Source organism: Neodiprion fabricii, chromosome 3, assembly GCF_021155785.1.
Source record: "Neodiprion fabricii isolate iyNeoFabr1 chromosome 3, iyNeoFabr1.1, whole genome shotgun sequence".
NCBI lineage: Eukaryota > Metazoa > Arthropoda > Insecta > Hymenoptera > Diprionidae > Neodiprion > Neodiprion fabricii.
This window is the reverse complement of record NC_060241.1, coordinates 35,163,244-35,176,060: the sequence shown is the minus strand read 5'-3', so window position 1 is coordinate 35,176,060 and position 12,817 is coordinate 35,163,244.

Here is a 12,817-nt window from a genome sequence, read left to right as displayed (position 1 = left end):
CGACCACAGTTTATGTAGATTTGACTCCAAAGAAGTGCCGTCCGTACATTTATCACATGAAATGTAAAATCTAGATTGCATCTTCTTCCTCCCGCAGTCACGAGTCAGCGGAGGAGTCGAAGATCGAAGTCGTCTCTCGGCGTTAAGTCCAGGCAAAGCAGGCGGGAATCTCGGCACCGCAAATCAACATCACGCATGTTATTCCACGTTAGAAGTGCTCGGGGTTCGTACGTTTGATGAAAACAAGCAGGCAAATAGACTTAGCCAGCCCCAGTTTCGTGCGCGGTCTCCGTCAAACAAAGTTTATACAGAAGTCCGCCGGGGTAGGTACGTTAAATTTTGGTGACCACACTGGGCGGACTCCGAGTATTATATATCAGACACTGCAAATCCCCAGGCCTTGAAAGTCCGCCGTTAGTTTCTGCTCGAGGCTGGAGAACCGGCGCAATCGACGTCCTGCGGATCTAGTCTCCGACCCAACACTTCCGCTTATAACCTTCACGTACCTACGATGCGGAGTCGGGAGGGAATTCGGTGTCCTGACCTGGCCAATTTTGAAAACAAGTTAAACAAAGTGAGATTAACGAGACCCTGCAGAATGATTCATGTCCTGTTCTATAAGGTATCAAACTTTCCTCGACGTTTCGTCTGGTGGGATTTCGGGGACAGTTTTATTTGACCAGCTGATTCAACCGATGAAAACTGTTCTCTGGAGAAAATGGCCTGATTTTTAATGAAAGCGGAAAGTCCGGTAGAAACTTCTCTCAATTTCGTGACAACTTAGAATCACTCTCGCAGAAGTGGATGAAACGCCGTGATTGAAAATTATTATACTTCAAACGTGCGAGGACAAAAAAATTGCTTTACGCTTTGGGCAAATCAACCGTAGAGTGTTGATTGAACAGAAAAAGCTCGAGAACGCCATCACAAAGTATTTCAACGCGAAATAATACGTTCTGTGTTCGCGATGGTGTGAAATGCCTGTCAGAGAATTGCACTCCGGTGACTCGGCGTCCAGGGAAAGAAAATAAAAGAATTGATAAAATGACAAGAAGAGAAAAAAAAATAAATACAAAGAGACGAACAACAATGAGGACAACTAACAGACACGGTCTTCTATCCGGCTGATTACGAGTTTTGTAGTCTAGTGTGTGGATTCATTCGTCTCTGTATGATCTACTCGTCTATAAAATTAAGTGGTAATTTTGTAGGAAATCGTTGCACAAAACGAAATTTAAAAAACAATAAAATCCGTGGCCGTGGAATGTTGGTTCAAACTGCTAATTTAAGCGAAGACAATCAGTTATACGGCTGTTTTATGCCTCGACATTGCAGGGGGTTGGCAATTATCGCGCAAACATCGTCAACACTGCTGTAAATTATAACGACTCTCACCCGTTACTATCTCATCTAGATAAATGCTCTGTCGCTTGGTCCGTGCGACGTTAGCTGCGGTAATTAATTGAACGACCCGTTGCGACGAACGTCAAGAATTTTCGTGGAAGCTATTAAAAATGTAAAGAAAGTGCGGAAAGCTCGTAACGTCAAGAAAATATCACGATGGTTGTAAAACGGGCTCGGACAACTTTTTATTTCACTTCGGTGTCATCCCGCGAATAAATCAATCATTCTCTTTGTTCAATTCATCGAGGTTTTCACGTGCTCGATTTTCGACCAGAACCGGAAAAGCTGGCCCAAAATCGAACCGAGCCAACCAAATTTCTGGTTTGGCCAAAGCAAACTGTGATATACGGGACGTTAAACGATATTTCTCTAATGCACTCCGGCCATTCGCGTTCGACAAGTAATCTGCATAATTTTCAGTTTGTTTGAAGTATCCACCGGGTATGCTAACGGAACGGCCACCGAGGGAATACCCATGAACAAACTAGGCTGATCGAATGGCCGGCTTAACTTTATGGTGAAAGAAGGGAAAGAGGCCTACGACTCAAGTTAAGCGAAAGAACTTGTTGAATGTAAATTCGGACGAACATTTCGTTACACCCTTGGGAATTTGATTTTTTTACCTTTGGATTTTGTTCCTTTCGCATACTTTGCAAAAGCAAAAGTTACCTCGTTTCGCTCGATCGTGAATTCGTCTTTTTTTTTCTACTTCGTTCCATTCGTTATACCGACATTCGTGAATATTGAATGGATTAGCGTTCTTTTGTCGACGGATATTGCGAATCCACGGTAAATAATACGCGAATACTCGATTGTGCGCTGCGAACTTATTTGAACGGTATCATTTTTGCTTCATTGTACTTGAAACAATAATTGTATTCATTATTACTAATTCGGGCCAAGCGAATTTAGATTCATTACGACGAAATATATAAACTCGACTCGAAATGTGTTTAATTTAAACGAGACCGAGAGGAGAGGCAAAGTTTTATTTGCCGTGAATAAATACTCCCTTGAAATGGTAGTCCGAATAACTTATTTCGTTGAGTTTAAATGACGGTTCCACGCTTTCTTCGCTTCTTACCTCCACGTTTCGCCTTACATTAAATTCTTGTAACTTAGGTATAGTTTGAACATTGGCTCGCCGACTCTGTACTGCAATTAGATGTGAATAAAATTAATTCGGGTTTTAATGAAAAACGGTGTCAATTTTATTAGGCTGAATAATGTCTCGGTGAAACATGTCTGTCATACCAGCCAAATTAGACTGGAATTAATACAAGGCATTCACGCGAGCTTACAATTAAAAATTCTGTTTCAATGCTGTGTGAATCGTTTACCTCGATGTGTGAACGCAAGTCGAAGTGAACAGATTTGGTACAACGCACCAAATCGACTCTGAAACCTTCCATCACGGACGACGCTATACGTTCCCTGCCAAAGTAAATAGTTGCAGTAACTGATTTTCTGCGAAACGTGTATCAGGGAAGATATGGACATAAGTTTCTATTTCTCTGTGTATTTAGGGTTCAAAGCTCGGTCCGTGTCATTCGATATTTTACTATCTCACCTGTTGATTTTCGAGGAGATTTTCATCTGATCCGAATGTTCCGTGCTCGTTTCAAAGTATCACCGCTCAGCTACATTTAATGATTCTGACTCGATCCTGAAATCATTCCGAGTTGAGAACTGCCATTCAAAATTCAAAATTCAGCCAGTGAGATTCTCTCCAATATTGTAGTTCGAACTTTTGTTGCGAAGTCACGAGTTCAGCGACTAAAAACATTTGAAAATTAATTTTTACACGAAATTAACTTCAATGCCGAGGCTTAGAACTTTGAACCATTTGAGCTATGGATATCGCACAATGGACACTTTGGTATATAATACAAAGATTCTCTTTTCGCGACGCGTTTACAAAAATTTCTTCAAACGGAGGTGAGAAAACCTTTTGCTGCCGAATAAAATATCCGAACGGACACGCGTCAAAAGCAAAACATTAATTCCGAACGACAAGTCACGGGGGTGATAAATTCGAATCGGGTGTTCACGTTGAACATGGAGTGATCGAATCCTCCCCTGGCGCAGTTTGTCTGACGTAAGAGGCGATTAGAGCTATGCGGGAATTTCACCGAAGTCTCGAAATGACGCTTGAGCGTATCTACCATGTAGCTTCGATGTAGGTCGTGCAGCTTGGTAGATTTTAGCGATCAGGAGTATTCCAACGTGAAGCGCGCTCGTGACTCGCAGCATTAAATACCCGATGTCATTACAAAGGCAACATTTCCTCGGCCGGGCGTGTTTTCGCACAATTTACATAGGAACCTCGCTTAAATCGGTTAAGCTCGCGGCTAAACCCTATATACATGTACAATGTACGTACCGCACATACCCGTTCGACCCATCGCGTCGGCCTTTGTCCGTCCCTCCACGAAGCCTGCTTTCGGCACTATTGCCGATTGTTTCCCATTCCCGAAACCCCCGCGATTTTAATCGACGAGTACCCTGATTGGGTCAAGACCCGGCGGCGCGAATGGTTCCGGAAATTTGACACTACGCCTTCTGGAATTGGACTTTTTAACACCTTTCGAACAACGTTTTATATGCACATGTAATTTCCGGCGGCTGCTGCGTATTCGCCGATAATTCACACGGTACAGGAATTTTGTACATCGAACGTATGGAATCTAGATGCAGGTACGCACCGTAAAAAAGTCTTGCGAAGTAAGTTGAAGGCACTTGAAGTCGTAAAATTATGGAGTTACGATGTCGCGTGAAGTTTTTTGAAGTCGTAAAGTCACGGTGTCAAAATGCCTCGTCGAGTCTCGTGAAGTCACGTGCAGTCACCTGAATTCATGAAATCACGGAGTCCCACTTTAAGTGTTAACGAAGTCAGTTGTCCACCCAACTTAATTTCTCCCCTCGCGTCCAACGTTCTTCGCCTATCGTCCAAGGCGGGAAAATAACTCTCGAATGCACATCCGGAGCTTTTGTGATTTGGCTGCCGGGCCTTCCTTTCCTAGTTACCGACCATGTCTGACCCAGGGCAGCCACGAATGGCCCTTCATACTCATTCCCCTCAGAAGTACAATGATTAGATGTTGACCGTTTTAATTAGAACCACAATAGCGGCATGGGGTCGAACTGCCGGTCGCTCAGGAGCCTGGCCGGATAATGGAAAACCCTGCTGGTCGAGTTAGGGAGCCTCGGCTGTTTACCCTTGCCCGTCTGCCTCGATCTGACCTGCGTATTCTCGGCGATGTTACCGTTATTAGATCTCGACAGTGTTGATTAGATCCGCGATAGAGTTGTGCAAGGTCCTACCGGGCGTCTTGGTGAAAAGCTTTTTCACCCGACACTCGAGCACCTGGAATAAAACCATTCGGAGTCGCGGCGGAACGAAGCGGTCACGCTCTTCCCTTATCTGCGCTCATGGCAAAACGAACATTCAAATGAGGGTGAAAAATTGGCCGGGCAAAGCTTGCGTGAAAAACGAGTAAAACGGACACGACCGAGGATTCGACGTCGGGTATAAATATATGCGGCGTGGCACCGATCTTCCCCAGATTTTTTTACATTTCAGAATATGCCGCGTGCTCGGGGACGTGTAATTCATTTAAACGTATCTGGGCTGCGGAATTACATTGCAAATTACGTTTGGATTCCATATTTCTATCTACTCGGCGTGACGGGATTTCCGGATTGCGATTTGATGCAGGGTCAGGTTATAAGAGGTGCCGGATTGAAACGGTTACATTTTTCACCCAAAAATCGTACAAGGCTCACGTTATTTTTATTTATTTACTTATACTTTTTCATCTCGTCTCTGTCAACGATCGAGGTGGCGTTTGTACCATTCAAGAACTGCAAGCACGAGCGATCGCGTATGAAATATCAATGAAAATTTCACGGAATCTTTAACGGCCGAAGTTAACGAGTTAGTTGAAACCCATCTCCCCTTGGCAAACGAGTTCAACCTCAATCTCAAAATGAAACTCCAATATTTACACGCTCCTTTATATATATTTCACTAACGATTCTCCGAACCGTTTTCCTGATCTCGGCATTAGACCATCGTCGGCGGTATTTGAAGTCAACCCAATTACCAGAATATTTGTCGAATTCCTTGGATCCGTGTCATTTCGTCAGTAGATACATTTACTCGACGTACACCGTGTCAGTCGTTGATACTTGTTCGCGAATCAAGTATCCACCGATTTTCCACCAAACGCGCGCCAGACATTTTTTTATTATTATCAAAAAACTGCCAGTATATACTTTTTCGATAAATCGATAGAAATTTCCTCACGACACGTAAGAGCAGACCATCCATTTTCTTTCACTGTACTGCTAGCAGCTCTATTTTCAGTGCAGTCCAATCAACGAAGATTTATATACACGTTACATTATAGCTGCGTCGCCGTGTCGTATTAAGGGGTAATATAACACTTCATGTGCATGAAATCAAGGGTCGTTTTCTCCAATTTCTCTAAGAAAAATGAATGAATATTTCTCAATTTTGAGTTTCACACATGTTAATATAAGTCTTGAAGTATAAGAAAAAAAATCTGTTTTAATCGGTTTAAAACAAAATGCCGGTGGAGAGGTTGACGAAAAGGAAAATTTTCAATCTAGAGTAAAAAATGAAAAGGATTTTATAAAAAGATGTCAAAATCAGAAGTTTTCAGGAATACAAATTTTTCGAAAAATGGCGTCAATTCTGAGGAAAAAATTCAAAAAATGCAATAACAGCTATTCTCTTGGTGGTTGCTTGTGGAAAAAAAGAAACTTCCTTTCATCAGCCACTCCACCGCCATTTCGTGTTAGAATAACGGAAAAAAACAAAAATTTCCCGAACTTCAAGTCTTGTATTACATTACATTTTAACATGTATGAAAATCAAAATCAAAAATTATCGATTAGTTTTTGTCACATAAATTGGAGAAAATGATCCTTAATTTCGTGTACACAAGGTGTTACGACCTCTTAAACATTCACGGTGACTAGTGACTTCACCCCATTGAGATATCAATCCCGCACGTGATTCTGTAGCGATGTGTGTCAGGTATAATGTACTGTAACACCAAGATTCTGTTCGGCGTAACGAGCTTCGGGACCTCGACACAGACCACCACCGCGGACTGCCTGACGCATAAATTATCATCCTACATGCGGGCTGCAGGGTTTCGTATTATATATCTATTATGCACCACGCATGGTACACCATGCCCTACGTGATATGCACGGTGTTTACGCAAGTGGGTAGAATATTGCAGCAGGTATAGACGCGGCTGCCCAAACAGTCGGAAATAATTCAGCGGGCGTAAACGTTGGAAATTCAGAAAATAGACTGCTTGAATTTTTCAAACACACTCATCCTTAGTGCTCGTCGAGAGAATATCCTTTCGCAATTGCCATAAATCTCATGAGTAGTCCAACTTCCGTACAAAGAAATGACAGAGAAAACTGTAGAGTAAAAAAAAAAGCAACGTTTAAATTTACATGCTTTTTTTTACGTCACATACGAAGGGACGAACGGAGAGATGAAGAGCTCCCTGCATTTGTCGCATCCGTATGTTTATTTTTTATTTTTTGTTTGTGTGCTTTTTTTGTAAATTTATTTCTCGTTTTGTCCCTCATTTTTTTCAAGGGGGACCGTGAGGCTCGGGAAATAAAAGGCTGAAGGATCGCACCCCGCATTACGCTTCATCGCGTGACCTACGACTCGGCCCTTTCTATGTATCTCTCTCTCTCTCTCTCTCTCTCTCTCTCTCTCTCTCCAACTTTGTAGGCCTCTTTGCGACGCAGCGGCTGCCTTTGTGACCCTCGATGTATGCGGTCAAGTTGCGTACAAACGGAACACGGTACGTATACACGGTCATGTGGCAAAGGACCTTCCGTTCCTCAAGCCCGGAACGCGCATTGGTCCGACCAATTCAGACAAGCGAGATGGTACTTACTCGATGGATGCCATACGAGGCTTGGAATTCAACCCCGATTTTCCCCACCGTCAAAATGACCCACTCCACGCTCGGTATGTATGCCGAACCTTGCGTAAAGCTCACGCTGCATGTCCGTATTACACACACACACTCTGTCAACCCGAATAATAACGTGAAAACATAAGGGCGGTATAAACCACCCCCGAAAATACAACCCTTGGTATGTATAATGCGATAAATTAGCTGTCTCAAAGAACTTGGCTCGGAATTTACGATTACATGTTACAATTCGGGATGGATCGAAGCATAAGATCAATCTTTTTGGATGATTCGATTATTCCATACACTCGATCATTTGTATGGGGAAATTTGCCGAAGATTGGAAAATCACCGGATAAAGCCAGACCGGAGAATCACTTGATGAGCGTTCGATGAAGTGCTTGGAACGCGACTCTCCAATCTGATCTAACCCCGAAAAATCTGCAAACCCGTGCGAAAAATAACGAAGAAAGAGGTTCGCCCAATCGGATTCTTATTTCCATTCAAATCTCGGAGCCGTTACTTTGGAGTAGCAGATTACAGACACACCAGGAGGACGAGACGTATATATAATGTGATGTTTGCGAGGAAATTTCGCAAGAAGAAGTCGTTACTTTGTACGGGCTGCTGAGTCCAAGGTATTTTCGCTTGAAGAATATCACGTTGAATTATGGAAAACTTTTTTTCAATAAGAAATTAAGTGGATAGGCATATATAAACCTTTGAAAGAAATATGTTGAAATTTTTCCCGGATTGCGAATACCGAAGATTGTGTTATTATCTTGAAGAAACTCTGAGACTGGAGGAAGGAGGAGAGTCGACGTTTGTCACGAAGGCTCTCTACGTGAGTACACGAGATAAATCCTGAAATGGCCAATCACTTTTAAGAGGATATCCATTCTTGAACGACGGCTGGTACAGCGTTACATAGATAGACTATCGACAAGCTTGATGCAGAGTGACAAGAATTGAATACCTGGTTGCAATTTGAACGTGACGGGTAAACGGCTTCCTCCTTGTGACATTTCGCACTTTATTTTTGTTCCGGTAGTCCGAGTAAAAATCGTTAAATTGGAAACGGCCGATAGCTGTGCGGAACTCTTTGAAACGATACCGGCACATGCCGACTTCCTATTAACGGCTCCGTCTCTGAAATAATTGCTCGAAGGCTCGCTCTTTGAAAGTAACTGCATTCGAGCATTTCGCCAAGTAAAGTTGAAATTACAGCCGAGGCGGAAAATCTGCGATCTCTCTTGGCTCTTGGCCAAAACTACCCGAGCTTCAGCCGTCAAAAGCTTCGCGCTACTTATGTGTTATACGCCTGCATGTGACCGTGTGCCGCGATGCACTGCAAAGCTCGCACTAATGCTCGCCGAATGTACGTGTGTACATGGAGGCCGACAGGAGTCTTGAGTTATTGCACATCGCACGTATCGCAGATTCTTGTAATTTACACTACACGGTAGGATTTTTCCCCCGTGGTTCGCATGATCGTAAATACAATGCGTGATACTCGGGCTTCGCTGGGGAGTTTTCTAATTCGAAAACCAGGGGAAAAGTTTTCAACGACTTTGTCCGTCGTAGGAAAATTGCACGAGTTGAAGGTGCAAATCATATTATACCTATGGATCGTTCTTCGTGAAAAAGCGCTAGGATCCAGCTGTAGCGAAAACTCGTAAATTACACTTCTTGCTAGCCGAGTCGTTCACCACGAACCTTTGGTTGTCTACCGAATGAACTTGCAGGTTCGAAATCCTAGTTTTTGGTGCATCTGAAGCGAGCCGCTGCTGCGGTAGAGAAAAATATGCGATTTTGATGCAGATCGAGAAACGCGACGCCCTCCAGTTCCTCGGTTCGCGCATTTTTCATGCTCATTTTGCGAAAAATCTTATTCCTCTTTCAGCGCTGCAGGACAAATCGGATCGGAGATTATGTATAAAATTGACTTTTAGTTAAGAATATTGAAACTCGTCTCATAAAAATTATTTCTACTAACGTATAAATCACAGGCAGCGATCCTGCTCCACGGCTTGAAATTTGAATAATCTTGGCAGGCCGGAGCGATTTACAGCGAAGGATCGATATACCGATAATCTCGCAGTTTGTATTACTGATCCGTAAATAACACGGTCGTTGATAAAACAGGACGATCTAAAACACGGCAGGTTGGATGGCAGACCCGAAAACACTCTGCATACATCTTCTGAATGGGAACTGAATCGAGACCCTGGAGTATTTTTTTAGAGTGGAATTTGTCAAGAATATTCACAGCGCTTCAAGATCGATAATATATTCCGGGTTATAATACTGCCTGTATAACGAATGGCTTATCCGTATTACGCAACATCCTCGCAACTCGATACCAAGAGGGTTTAACGATCAATGGGCTGAGATATCGCGAAGGAAATACTTACGCAATGGGTTTATACACAAATTTCACATGCAGATCATGAACATATATACATATATGTATATCGATGTATTCGGGTGGAATTTGAATCTAGACCAGAAGATTCGTATTTCCCCGCGACGATTTAAAATTCACAGAGTCTATCTTTCGCCGATGTATTTATTGGCGTTAGAATTTTACAAGTACACGGGCTTTAGAAAATATTGCTAGCCGTTCTCAACGAAGCCTTTGTACAGATACCAATAATCAACACCAATATTTCCACGAGTGAATAAATAAATGTAATACATCGCAGCGGCGCGTTACGGCTGACGTTTCTTATCGCAAAAAAGAAACGAAAACGTGACGACTGTGGAAATAGAAAACAAATTATATGTAATGGAAAGACGCGTATTTTTCTCATGCTGAAAAAACTTTTTACGAAGGGTGGGAAATCCGCTTTGCCGCAGACAGTTGGCGAGAAAGGTTTCACGCTGGGCTTGTTAAATTCGTCCAGACAGTTAGCTGTAAAATATACTCTTAAAGTCGTTTTGAGGGTGGTTGAAATCGGCTGGTACAGGGAATAACTGCGACACCGTGAAAATATCTATGATAAATCTTACTGTTTATACCCATCGCTTCTGGCTGCAGGGAAATTTCGCATCTTCTTTGTCAATTGAAACTTCTGCAGCACAATCGAAACCCATCGAGAGTTCTTTGGTCTGTTTTCCATTAGCTGCTGTTGCAAAACGTGACTTAAAGTTAAAACGGGAGGGACGATGAGAAAATTTTCTTCCATGATACCAAAATTTATATTGCGATGTACGGACAATATGACTGATTTGCTGCGAGAGAGGGACATGGAGAGTTTACTGAAGGTCGATACCCAACTTTCGTCAAAGTTTCTAAACCAACGAACAGCGTAAGGTGGGTGTGGATGAAATTTATGCTGATGCAGGAAACTGACTGCGGTGAACCGAGCGATCGAAGTCTTACCACTGTTTCCCACAATATACTCGTATATCAACCACTGAAGAGCAAGTAATCAGATACGCTGCACTTCACGCCGTATAGCGCTAGCCGGTTTCCCTTCAAACTTGTACGATGAACGGTTATTCGCAAGCTTACATGGGTATTTCTCATTAAATTCCGGAATTTAAGTCCCGAGTCATTAGTGCTGAGCCACAAGGATTTATTATCGATGTAACATTCTTATTTACAAGCAACTTATTGACACTGTGATTGTGAGAGACAAAAACCGAGAAAGAAAAAAATTTGGTCAATTTATTGCTCTAAAAGTCATTGTCCCTTGGTTGTTCATCTCAAATGTAACAATATTTTTAATCATTAAATATTGCTAAGATATTTGAAAACGAGTGTTAATTGTACGTCAAATCTTGACAAATACATAAAACAGATAACCAATTTTAAACATATATCCCGTTAAATAAAATCATTCCCTCACCGTGTTACGAAGATTCGATTTATGATCGCAGCTTTAAGTTTTTAAAACCTGGTAACATCCTTGATATGTATGTGTGGTTTTTTAAAATACTGAAATGAGTTTTTGCAGAAAAGCATTTGGTCGAAATTATTTAACAGTTACATTTTTATTCGTTATTATCTCACTGTACGTATATAAAGGTAAATCATCATATATGCATATGTTTTAATTTTTTATCGCGGTTTGGGGAATAAAATTCATACACAAAATGCTAAAGCAATTTGAGACAATGTGCCGGTGTTTTCTGTGGCTTTTGTTCGAATTCGTCATTCCCTCACGGCCATTCTTCATTACATTCAAAAGTAAGGGGGATGACGATTGTACGAGGGAATGACTTATGCAATATTATACATATCTTATTAACTTTATATAAAATTGTCGTTTGGACTTCTTCATTGTTTATCATCAGGTTATATAGCATGTTTCTTAATTTTGAACAGATGTATAGCGAAAAAATGGCAAGACAAAAGAAGTTTCCCCTATTTTATAATTATTTCAAACTCATTTTTCTGTATCCTAAAAACAAAAATATGGAAGACCACTACTTTTAAACAAACCTTATTCAGTGAAACTTCGGATTTCTGCGATAAAAAATGTTCTTCTCAGTACAAAAAATTGCGTTCAAGCCCTATCTGAAATTTCGGAATTTTATGAGAAATGCCCATACACATTTTCCTATACATGCAGGTAATTTCTGACTAACTCGATCAGCGGCAAATGGCAGTTGCAAAACGAAGAAGAAAATCTGCGACCGATTTTCGCGGTGGTAGTTGGATAAAACGCAGCTTGATTGGTTGCGGCTTGAGGCGTCCATCTAGATAAATTCATGGAAGCTTTTGCAGAATACACGGTAGGGGAGGAGTAGCAAAGCTTGTTCGTAAATCATTACATTCTCTTTGCTCGGGGTATGGCTCGTAAAATGGGCGACATCGTGAAGCCGGTCGAATCGATGGGGTAAGGGATTCCATCGACGTTTAACGAGATCATAATGAGGAACACTTCGCTCTGCTTTGGCGGCCATGGTGCGGTTTGACCGTATCAACCTCGGCCCAAAAGCCTCAGGCATTAGGCCGTCGCGTCAAACCCAAAGTTTCAATGCGCAATCTTCCCGCGATTCTATATCCCATAAAAGATCCCTCTTGTACCTTCACTTCGTCCGTAATGACGCCTCGAAATTCAAGCCTTTGGTTTTCGACGTTCCTCTCAAACGAGATAAGATGCAATATAAAACTGGTCGAAAATTTGGCCCACAAAATTACCACCGAAGTCTTTGAAACAGGAGGATCGATTACTTTTTCTATACTACCGTACACTGCGCGTAATATGATTTTTTTTCCGTGTGCTAAATCACTTGCAGATTTATATTAACTTTTTTCAGGCTTGACGTTACGACCAGCATAACGTATTATGTAAGATGAATATGTAAGACGCTTAACGGACTTTATTGAGTTAATTAATTAAAGACAGAGTTTGAATCGTTCGAATTGTTCCGAAGTGGCGCTCCTCTCAAAAATTTGAAGAGTAATAAAAAGTCTGAGA